Source organism: Arachis hypogaea, chromosome 16 (assembly GCF_003086295.3).
Source record: "Arachis hypogaea cultivar Tifrunner chromosome 16, arahy.Tifrunner.gnm2.J5K5, whole genome shotgun sequence".
Taxonomy (NCBI): domain Eukaryota; kingdom Viridiplantae; phylum Streptophyta; class Magnoliopsida; order Fabales; family Fabaceae; genus Arachis; species Arachis hypogaea.
Window position 1 is genome coordinate 55,262,738 of NC_092051.1, and position 12,465 is coordinate 55,275,202.

Here is a 12,465-nt window from a genome sequence, read left to right on the forward strand (position 1 = left end):
GATAAAATGGGAAATGAAGGAAATACTTATAATGAGAAAGCAAAATCCAAGACCAAAATTGAACTATAAAATGCTACATCAAAACCTAATTAAAACCCTAAGAGAATTTTGTATACTACACTACTCCTACTCCTACTATGTGTTTCTAATCTAAGATTGAGCTTCCTAAGCTAATTTAAGCTAATGCCTTCATATGTAATGTTGCCCCCTTCATATAGCATCCAAAATCAGCCTTAAGGGCTTTAGAAATGGGCCAGGAAACCTTCAAAATCGTGAGCCACGTGACTTAGTCACGCGCTGGTACCTGTGCGTACGCGCAGATATGTGCGTACGCACACATGCTGAAATTTTCTCTTGTGCATACGCACAGGGTGTTGTGCATACGCGCACATGACTATGTGCTTCTCCTTTGTTTTCTTCATGTTTTCTCCCTTTGTTCATGCTTCCTTCCACTTTTGCCTTGCCAAGCTTGCCTATAGGACCTAAAGTCACTCAACAAACATGTCATGGAATCGAATGGCATAAAAGTGGGGTTAAAATTACTAATTTAAGAACAAAAATGCATGTTTTCACATTTAGGTCCAAATTGGGGAGATAGCACAAAAGTATGCTATTTTGGTGAATAAGTGTGAGTTTATGTAATGAAATCTATTCAGACCAAGCCAAAATATATCATCAAATATGGACTCACCAATTCTCCCACAGTTAAACAATAGCATGTCCTCATGCTAAACCAAAGAAAGAGAATGATCAAAGGGGTAACAACTTATTAAATGCAACTATCTATATGCATGCATGTAAAACCCGGTTAATTAACGGCTAATTAACCCATAAATGAGAATTTATTCTAGAAAGCAAAAAATGTGATTTTTATGGCTAAATATGATAGAGGAGATTGAGACGAGAATTTCGGTACCAATTTTGTAGAAATCGGACAAAAATTGGACCAAACGGGCCTAACCGGACCAACCGGACACATAGTGGGCCCTTGGCCCAACTAAACTAATCCCTTAAATACTAATTTCAGCACTCTCTCTCCTCACTTATCACTCAAACACGCTGAAATGGGGAAAAATGGGGGAAGAACACTCTCTCTAAGTTCTAACCCTTGGTTGATCTTCAAACCACCATAACTTTTGATCTAGAGCACCGATTGCCGTACTGTTTGCGGCCATGCATTCACCGCGGAGAGTTCTACAAAACCCATACAATCAATCATGAGGTAATTGGTGTGCAGAAATTGTGATGGTTCCATTCCTTGGTAACGGCGCTAAAAACTTAATACGCACGTTCATAATCTTAGTTCTTTGTCACAACTTCGCACAACTAACCAGCAAGTGCACTGGGTCATCCAAGTAATAAACCTTACGTGAGTAAGGGTCGATCCCACGGAGATTGTCAACTTGAAGCAAGCTATGGTCACCTTGTAAATCTCAGTCAGGCGGATTAAATTGATTATGGAGATTTAGTAATTAAAAGATAAATAAAATATAAAATAAAGATAGTGATACTTATGTAATTCATTGGTGAAAATTTCAGATAAGCGTATAGAGATGTGTTTGTTCCTCCTGAACCTCTGCTTTCCTATTGTCTTCATCCAATCATTCATACTCCTTTCTATGTTAAGCTGTATGTTAGGCATCACCGTTGTCAATGGCTACATCCTGTCCTCTCAGTGAAAATGGTCCAATTCACTGTCACTGCATGGCTAATCATCTGTCGGTTCTCGATCATACCAGAATAGGATCTATTGATCCTTTTGCGTCTGTCACTATGCCCAGCACTCGCGAGTTTGAAGCTCTTCGCAGCCATCCCTTCCCAGATCCTACTCGGAATACCACAGACAAGGTTTAGACTTTCCGGATCTCAAGAATGGCCGTCCATGGATTCTAACTTATACCACGAAGATTCTGATTAAGGAATCCCAGAGATACTCATTCAATCTAAGGTAGAACGGAAGTGGTTGTCAGGCACGCGTTCATAGGTTGGGAATGATGATGACTGTCACGGTCATCACATTCATATTGAAGTGTGAATGGATATCTTAGAATCAGAATAAGCTTGAATTGAATAGAAAAATAATAGTACTTTGTATTAATTCATGAGGAACAGCAGAGCTCCACACCTTAATCTATGGTGTGTAAAAAATCTACCGTTGAAAATACATAAGTGATAATGGAGTTCATTGGTCTCGGCCACAGAGGGGAACCAGAGTCACCAAAACCTTTGAATACAATAATAAAAAGTCCTATTTATACTAAACTAGTTACTAGGGTTTACAGAAATGAGTAAATGATGCAAAAATCCACTTCTGGGGCCCACTTGGTGTGTTCTTGGGCTGAGCATTGAGCTTTACACGTGTAGAGGCTTCTCTTGGAGTTGAACGCCAGTTTGTAACCTGTTTCTGGCGTTTAACTCCACTTTGCAACCTATTTCTGGCGTTTAACTCCAGAATGCAGCATGGAGCTGGCGTTGAACGCCAGTTTACGTCATCTAAACTTGGGCAAAGTATGGACTATTATAAATTTCTGGAAAGCCCTGTATCTCTACTTTGCAAAGCAATTGAGAGTGCGCCATTTGGAGGTCTTTAGCTCCAGAAAATCCATTTTGAGTGTAGGGAAGTCAGAATCCAACAGCATCTGCAGTACTTCTTCAGCCTCTGAATCTGATTTTTGCTCAAGTCCCTCAATTTCAGCCAGAAGATACATGAAATCATAGAAAAACACACGAAATCATAGTAAAGTCTAGAAATGTGATTTTTTATTAAAAACTAATAAAAATATACTAAAAATTAACTAAATCATACTAAAAACTATGTAAAAACAATGCCAAAAAGCGTATAAATTATCCACTCATCACAACACCAAACTTAAATTGTTGCTTGTCCCCAAGCAACTGAAAATCAAATAGGATAAAAAGAAGAGAATATACTATAAAATTCCAAAATATCAATGAAACTTAGTTCCAATCAGATGAGCGGGACTTGTAGCTTTTTGCCTCTTGAATAGTTGGCATCTCACTTTATCCATTGAAGTTCAGAATGATTGGCATCTATAGGAACTCAAAGTTCAGATAGTGTTATTGATTCTCCTAGTTCAGTATATTGATTCTTGAACACAGCTACTTTATGAGTCTTGGCCGTGGCCCTAAGCACTTTGTTTTCCAGTATTACCACCGAATACATAAATGCCACAGACACATAACTGGGTGAACCTTTTCAGATTGTGACTCAGCTTTGCTAAAGTCCCCAATTAGAGGTGTCCAGGGTTCTTAAGAACACTATTTTTTTGCTTTGGACCTTGACTTTAACTGCTCAGTCTCAAGTTTTCACTTGACACCTTCACGCCACAAGCACATGGTTAGGGACAGCTTGGTTTAGCCGCTTAGGCCAGGATTTTATTCCTTTAGACCCTCCTATCCACTGATGCTCAGAGCCTTGGATCCTTTTTATTTACCCTTGCCTTTTGATTTTAAGGGCTATTGGCTTTTTGCTCTTGCCTTTTGGTTTAAAGAGCTTTTGGCTTTTTCTGCTTGCTTTTTCTTTTTCTTTCTTTTTTTTTTCGCTATTTTTTTTTCTTTTCTTTTTTTTTCCGCAAGCTTTTGTATTCACTGCTTTTTCTTGCTTCAAGAATTATTTTTATGATTTTTCAGATTATCAAATAACATTTCTCCTTTTCCCTTATTCTTCAAGAGCCAACATATTTAACAATCATAAACAACAATATCAAAAGACATATGCACTGTTCAAGCATTTATTCAGAAAACAAAAAATATTGTCACCACATCAAAATAATTAAACTAGTTTCAAGGATGAATTCAAAACCATGTACTTCTTGTTCTTTTCTAATTAAAACATTTTTCATTTAATAGAGGTGATGGATTTATAGGACATTCATAGCTTTAAGACATAGACACTTAAACACTAATGATCATATAATAAAGGCACAAACATCAATAAAACATAAGGCTCAAAAATTGAAAAACAGTAAAATAAATAGACAAGGAGATTAAGGAATGAGTCCACCTTAGTGAGGGTGGCGTCTTCCTCTTTTTGAAGAACCAATGGTGCTTTTGAGCTCCTCTATGTCTCTTCCTTGCCTTTGTTGCTCCTCCCTCATAGCTCTTTGATCTTCTCTTATTTCATGAAGGATGATGGAGTGCTCTTGATGCTCCACCCTTAGTTGTCCCATATTGGAACTTAATTCTCCTAGAGAGGTGTTGATTTGCTCCCAATAGTTTTGTGGAGGAAAGTGCATCCCTTGAGGCATCTCAGGGATTTCATGGTGGGAAATTTCCTCATGCTCTTGCTGAGGTTCATGATCTCTTATTTGCTCCATCCTTTTCTTAGTGATGGGCTTATCCTCTTCAATGAGGATGTCTCCCTCTATGTCAATTCCAGCCGAATTGCAGAGGTGGCATATGAGGTGAGGAAAGGCTAATCTTGCCCAAGTAGAGGACTTGTCAGCCACCTTGTAGAGTTCTTAAGGTATAATCTCATGAACTTCCACCTCCTTTGCAATCATGATACTATGGATCATGATGGCTCGGTCTATAGTAACTTCAGACCGGTTACTAGTAGGAATGATTGAGCGTTGAATAAACTCTAACCATCCCCTAGCCACTGGTTTGAGGTCATGCCTTCTTTGGTGAACCGGCTTGCCTCATGAGTCAATTTTCCATTGAGCTCCATCCTCACATATGTCTATGAGGACTTGGTCCAACCTTTGATCAAAGTTGACCCTTCTTGTGTAGGGGCGTGCGTTCTCTTCCATCATTGGCAAATTGAACGCTAGCCTTACATTTTCCGGACTGAAATCTAAGTATTTCCCCCGAACCATGGTGAGCCAATGCTTTGGATTCGGGTTCACACTTTGATCATGGTTTCTAGTGATCCATGCGTTTGCATAGAACTCTTAAACCATTAGGATCCTAACTTGTTGAATGGGGTTGGTGAGAGCTTCCCAACCTCTTCTTTTGATCTCAAGTCGGATCTCCGGATACTCATTATTTTTGAGCTTGAAAGGAACCTCAGGGATCACTTTCATCTTGGCCACAACTTCATAGAAGTGGTTTTGATGGACCTTTGAGATGAATCTCTCCATCTTCCATGACTCAGAGGTGGAAGGAATTGCCTTCCCTTTCCTCTTTCTAGAGGTTTCTCTGGCCTTAGGTGCCATATATGGTTATGGAAAAACAAAAAGCTATGCTTTTACCACACCAAACTTAAAATGTTTGCTCGTCCCCGAGCAAAAGAAGAAAGAAAGTAGTAGTAGAAGAAGAAAATGGATGAGATGGGGGAAGAAGATGTATTTGGCCAAGGAGAAGAAGAGAGGGTTGTGTTGTGTGAAAATGAAGAAGGAGTGAGGGGTTTCTGTAGGAGTGAGGGGGTGTAGGGTTCGGCCATTAGGGTTGGGTTTGGGAGGGAAATTAGTTTGAATTTTGAAGGTAGATGGGGTTTATGGGGAAGAGAGTATGGATGTGAGTGGTGAAGAGGTGATGGGAAAGAGTGATTGAGGTGATTGGTGAAGGGTATTTGGGGAAGAGAGTAATGAAAAGGTGTGAAGAGGAGAGAAGAAAAAGTCGGGATCTTGTGGGGTCCACAGATCCTGAGGGGATCCTGTGGGGTCCACAGATCAAGTGGGGTCAAGGACTTAACATCCCTGCTCCAATTAGGCGTGTAAAATGCCCTTGCTGTGCAATCCTAGCGTTTAACGCTAGACTGCTGCCTATTTCTGGCGTTAAACGCCCAAATATAGCTTGTTTCTGGCGTTTAACGCCAGGTAGATGCTTGTTTCTGGCGTTAAACGCCAGCTTGGTGCCTGTTTCTGGCGTTAAACATCAGACAGATGCTTGTTTCTGGCGTTTAAACGCCAGACTGCTCTCCTCTAGGTTGTGCCGTTTTCAATGCTATTTTTCATTCTATTTTTTATTTTTTAGTAGTTTCTGTGACTTTACATGATCATCAACCTAATAAAACACGAAATAACAAAAAGAAAATGAAATAGATATGATTAAATAACATTGGGTTGCCTCCCAACAAGCGCTTCTTTAATGTCAATAGCTTGACAGTGAGCTTTCATGGAGCCTCACAGATAATCAGAGCAAGGTTGGAATCTCCCAACACCAAACTTAGAGTTTGACTATGGGGGCTTTGGTTGACTCTGCAGTGAGAGAAGCTTTTCATGCTTCCTCTCCATGGTTACAGAAGGAGATCCTTGAGTTTTAAACACAAGGTTGTCCTCATTCATTTGAAGGACCAACTCTCCTCTGTCCACATCAATCACAGCTCTTGCTGTGGCTAGGAAGGGTCTTCCAAGGATGATGGATTCATCCTCTTCCTTCCCAGTGTCTAGGATTATGAAATCAGTAGGGATGTAAAGGCCTTCAACCTTTACTAACACATCCCCTACTTGTCCATAAGCCTATTTTCTTGAGTTGTCTGCCATCTCTAATGAGATTCTAGCAGCTTGCACCTCAAAGATCCCTAGTTTCTCCATTACAGAAAGTGGCATTAAGTTTATTCCTGACCCCAGGTCACACAGAGCCTTCTCAAAGGTCATAGTGCCTATGGTATAGGGTATTAAGAATTTGCCAGGATCCTTTTTCTTTTGAGGTAATTTCTACCTATCCAATGCATTCAATTTATTGATGAGCAAGGGAGGTACATCTTCCCAAGTCTCATTACCAAATAATTTGGCATTCAACTTCATGATTACACCAAGGTATTTAGCATCTTGCTCTTTAGTAATGTCTTCATCCTCTTCAGAGGATGATTACTCATCAGAGCTCATAAAGGGCAGAAGGAGGTTCAATAGAATCTCTATGGTCTCTAGATGAGCCTCAGATTCCTTTGGTTCCTCAAAGGGATACTCCTTATTGGTCAAACTCTAAGTTTGGTGTTGGGAGGTTCCAACCTTGCTCTGATTATCTGTGAGGCTCCATGAGAGCTCACTGTCAAGCTATTAACATTAAAGAAGTGCTTGTTGGGAGGCAACCCAATGTTATTTAATCATATCTATTTTATTTTCTTTTTGTTATTTCATGTTTTATTAGGTTGATGATCATGTGAAGTCACAAAAACTACTGAAAAATCAAAAATAGATTGAAAAATAGCATTGAAAACAGCACACCCTGGAGGAGAGTAGTCTGGCGTTTAAACGCCAGAACCAAGCATCTGTCTGGCGTTTAACGCCAGAAACAGGCACCAAGCTGGCGTTTAATGCCAGAAACAAGCATCTGCCTGGCGTTAAACGCCAGGATTACACAGCAAGGGCGTTTTACACGCCTAATTAGAGCAGGAATGTTAAGTCCTTGACCCCACTTGATCTGTGGACCCACAGGATCCCCACTTTTTCTTCTCTCCTCTTCACACATTTTCATAACTCTCTTCTCCAAATACCCTTCACCAATCACCTCAATCACTCTTTCCCATCACCTCTTCACCACTCAAATCCATCCTCTCTTCCCTCCCAAACCCAACATTAATGGCCGAACCCTACACCCCCCTCACACCTATATAAACCCCTCACTCCTTCTTCATTTTCACGCAACACAACCCTCTCTTCTTCTTCTTGGCCAAATACATCTTCTTCCCCCATCTCCTCCATTTTCTCCTTCTTCTACTTCTTTCTTTCTTTTTTTGCTCGGGGACGAGCAAACATTTTAAGTTTGGTGTGGTAAAAGCATAGCTTTTTGTTTTTCCATAACCATATATGGCACCTAAGGCCAGAGAAACCTCTAGAAAGAAGAAAGGGAAGGCAATTGCTTCCACCTCTGAGTCATGGGAGATGGAGAGATTCATCTCAAAGGTCCATCAAGACCACTTCTATGAAGTTATGGCCAAGAAGAAAGTGATCCCTGAGGTTCCTTTCAAGCTCAAAAAGAATGAGTATCCGGAGATCCGACATGAGATTCGAAGAAAAGGTTGGGAAGTTCTTACCAACCCCATTCAACAAGTCAGGATCCTAATGGTTCAAGAGTTCTATGCAAACGCATGGATCACTAGGAACCATGATCAAAGTGTGAACCCGAATCCAAAGCATTGGCTTACCATGGTTCGGGGGAAATACTTAGATTTCAGTCCAAAAAATGTAAGGCTGGCGTTCAACCTGCCAATGATGGAAGAGAACGTATGCCCCTACACAAGAAGGGTCAACTTTGATCAAAGATTGGACCAAGTCCTCATAGACATATGTGAGGAAGAAGCTCAATGGAAAATTAACTCAAGAGGCAAGCCGGTTCAATTAAGAAGGCATGACCTCAAACCAGTGGCTAGGGGATGGCTAGAGTTCATTCAACGCTCTATCATTTCTACTAGTAACCGGTCTGAAGTTACTATAGACCGGGCCATCATGATCCATAGTATCATGATTGGAGAGGAGGTGGAAGTTCATGAGATTATACCTCAAGAACTTTACAAGGTGGCTGACAAGTCCTCCACTTGGGCAAGGTTAGCCTTTCCTCACCTCATATGCCACCTCTTCAATTCGGCTGGAATTGACATAGAGGGAGACATCCTCATTGAAGAGGACAAGGCCATCACTAAGAAAAGGATGGAGCAAACAAGAGATCATGGACCTCAACAAGAGTATGAGGAAATTCCCCACCATGAAATTCCTGAGATGCCTCAGGGGATGCATTTTCCTCCACAAAACTATTGGGAGCAAATCAACACTTCCCTAGGAGAATTAAGCTCCAACATGGGACAACTAAGGGTGGAGCATCAAGAGCACTCCATCATCCTTTATGAAATAAGAGAAGATCAAAGAGCTATGAGGGAGGAGCAACAAAGGCAAGGAAGAGACATAGAGGAGCTCAAAAGCAACATTGGTTCTTCAAGAAGAGGAGCACACCACCCTCACTAAGGTGGACTCATTCCTTAATCTCCTTGTCTATTTATTTTACTGTTTTTCGATTTTTGAGCCTTATGTTTTATTGATGTTTGTGTCTTTATTATATGATCATTAGTGTTTAAGTGTCTATGTCTTAAAGCTATGAATGTCCTATAAATCCATCACCTCTCTTAAATGAAAAATGTTTTAATTATAAAAGAACAAGAAGTATATGGTTTCGAATTCATCCTTGAAACTAGTTTAATTATTTTGATGTGGTGACAATATTTTTTGTTTTCTGAATGAATGCCTGAACAGTGTATATGTCTTTTGATATTGTGGTTTATGAATGTTAAATATGTTGGCTCTTGAAGAATAAGGAAAAAGGAGAAATGTTATTTGATAATATGAAAAATCATAAAAATGATTCTTGAAGCAAGAAAAAGTAGTGAATACAAAAGCTTGCAGAAAAAAACAAGAAAAGAAAAAAATAACGAAAAAAAAGAAAGAAAAAGAAAAAGCAAGTAGAAAAAGCCAAAAGCTCTTTAAACCAAAAGGCAAGAGCAAAATGCCAATAGCACTTAAAACAAAAAGGCAAGGGTAAATAAAAAGGATCCAAGGCTTTGAGCATCAGTGGATAGGAGGGCCTAAAGGAATAAAATCCTGGCCTAAGCGGCTAAACCAAGCTGTCCCTAACCATGTGCTTGTGGCGTGAAGTTGTCAAGTGAAAACTTGAGACTGAGCGGTTAAAGTCAAGGTCCAAAGCAAAAAAAGAGTGTTCTTAAGAACCCTGGACACCTCTAATTGGAGACTTTAGCAAAGCTGAGTCACAATCTGAAAATGTTCACCCAGTTATGTGTCTGTGGCATTTATGTATCTAGTGGTAATACTGGAAAACAAAGTGCTTAGGGCCACGACCAAGACTCATAAAGTAGCTGTGTTCAAGAATCAACATATTGAACTAGGAGAATCAATAACACTATCTGAACTCTGAGTTCCTATAGATGCCAATCATTCTGAACTTCAATGGGTAAAGTGAGATGCCAAAACTATTCAAGTGGCAAAAAGCTACAAGTCCCGCTCATCTGATCGAAACTAAGTTTCATTGATATTTTGGAATTTATAGTATATTCTCTTCTTTTTATCCTATTTGATTTTCAGTTGCTTGGGGACAAGCAACAATTTAAGTTTGGTGTTATGATGAGCGGATAATTTATACGCTTTTTGGCATTGTTTTTACATAGTTTTTAGTATGATTTAGTTAGTTTTTATTATATTTTTATTAGTTTTTAATAAAAATTCACATTTTCGGACTTTACTATGAGTTTTTGTGTTTTTCTATAATTTCAGGTATTTTCTGGCTGAAATTGAGGGACTTGAGCAAAAATCAGATTCAGAGGTTGAAGAAGGACTGCAGATGCTGTTGGATTCTGATCTCCCTACACTCAAAGTGGCTTTTCTGGAGCTACAAAACTTCAATTGCATTGGAAAGTAGACATCTAGGGCTTTCCAGCAATATATAATAGTCCATACTTTGAACGAGTTTAGACGACGCAAATTGGCGTTCAATGCTAGCTCCATGCTGTATTTTGGAGTTAAACGCCAAAAACAGGTTGCAAAGTAGAGTTAAACGCCAGAAACAGGTTACAAACTGGCGTTCAACTCCAAGAGAAGCCTCTACACGTGTAAAGCTCAATGCTCAGCCTAAGGACAGACCAAGTGGGCCCCGGAAGTGGATTTCTGCATCATTTACTCATTTCTGTAAACCCTATTAACTAGTTTAGTATAAATAGGACTTTTTATTATTGTATTCAAAGGTTTTGGTGACTCCGGTTCCCCTCTGGGGGTGAGACCAATGAATTCTATTATCACTTATGTATTTTCAACGGTAGAGTTTCTACCCACCATAGATTAAGGTGTGGAGCTCTCCTGTTCCTCATGAATTAATACAAAGTACTATTGTTTTTCTATTCAATTCAAGCTTATTCTGATTCTAAGATATCCATTCGCACTTCAATATGAATGTGATGATCGTGACAGTCATCATCATTCCCAACCTATGAACGCGTGCCTGACAATCACTTCCGTTCTACCTTAGATTGAATGAGTATCTCTGGGATTCCTTAATCAGAATCTTCGTGGTATAAGTTAGAATCCATGGACGGCTATTCTTTAGATCCGGAAAGTCTAAACCTTGTCTGTGGTATTCCGAGTAGGATCTGGGAAGGGATGGCTGCGACGAGCTTCAAACTCGCGAGTGCTAGGCGTAGTGACAGACGCAAAAGGATCAATGGATCCTATTCCAGTATGATCGAGAAAACGACAGATGATTAGCCATGCAGTGACAACGCATTGGACCATTTTCACTGAGAGGACAGGATGTAGCCATTGACAACGGTGACGCCTAACATACAGCTTGCCATAGAAAGGAGTATGAATGATTGGATGAAGACAATAGGAAAGCAGAGGTTCAGGAGGAACGAACGCATCTCTATACGCTTATCTGAAATTCTCACCAATGAATTACATAAGTATCACTATCTTTATTTTATATTTTATTTATCTTTTAATTACTAAATCTCCATAATCAATTGAATCTGCTTGACTGAGATTTACAAGGTGACCATAGCCTGCTTCAAGCCGACAATCTCCGTGGGATCGACCCTTACTTACGTAAGATGTAACAACCCTGATTTTCGAGTACATGAGATCTTTTCTAAAAGTACGAATTTTTCCAGAAGATCAGTAAAGGGAACACCTCTGCTATATCATCAAGTATCTCAATCCTCATTATCATTATGTCATCCTTAAGCTAGAACCTCCTTTGAGGCAAGCTCGATAATGCAATTGCGAAGAACCAAGTTTTTGAACCGTATCGGTTGGCAGTTTTGATTCTGATTTTCGTAAATAGTCTCTGTTTGATGAACCGGACTCGATTCATGAGAGGAGAGAGATAATAGTATAATATTATCATTATATTAGTATTAGAAAATTCTTGAATGATATTATAAGGTTACCTGGTCTGTTTTTGTTAAAAACTGAAAATCGGTTTCACCGGGTTTACGGTTTACTGGTGCAATTTAACACCAGCACTCTCTGATGACTTTAACAATGCTAAGGCCTCATTATTCATGTTTTATTCTCATAATAAATATGTTACTAGTGTCATTTATGCTAGTAGCTCAGAAAATAATTTTTAGAGATGTTTTTACAAGTGTTCTGATACATCTAGTTTTAGTAGTTGTACACCTGAGATATTTTAATATTATTTTAACCCACCTCCAAGCCAACCAATCACAACTCACCTTACACCCCCAAGACCTCCAAGGCTGTCTCATTTCATCATTTTGGCCGAAATTGAAAGGAGAGAAAAGAGAGAAAACTTCATGAACACTTAATCTTCAAATCTTGATTTCTTCTAAACTAAAACTCAAATCAAAACTCCGATTTCACCAAAATGATCCTCTCTTCTTCCTCTACATAACCATGTAACTTATCAAGGCTGGAAATAAGGTTTGATGGCTGTACCTTTCCCATTTAAATTCGGTTTTCAAGGAAAACCATGCCAAACATGTGTTTTCTTGATGTTCTTCCTTAGGAATCATGCTTAACTTGACTTGAGGGCCAAGAAACA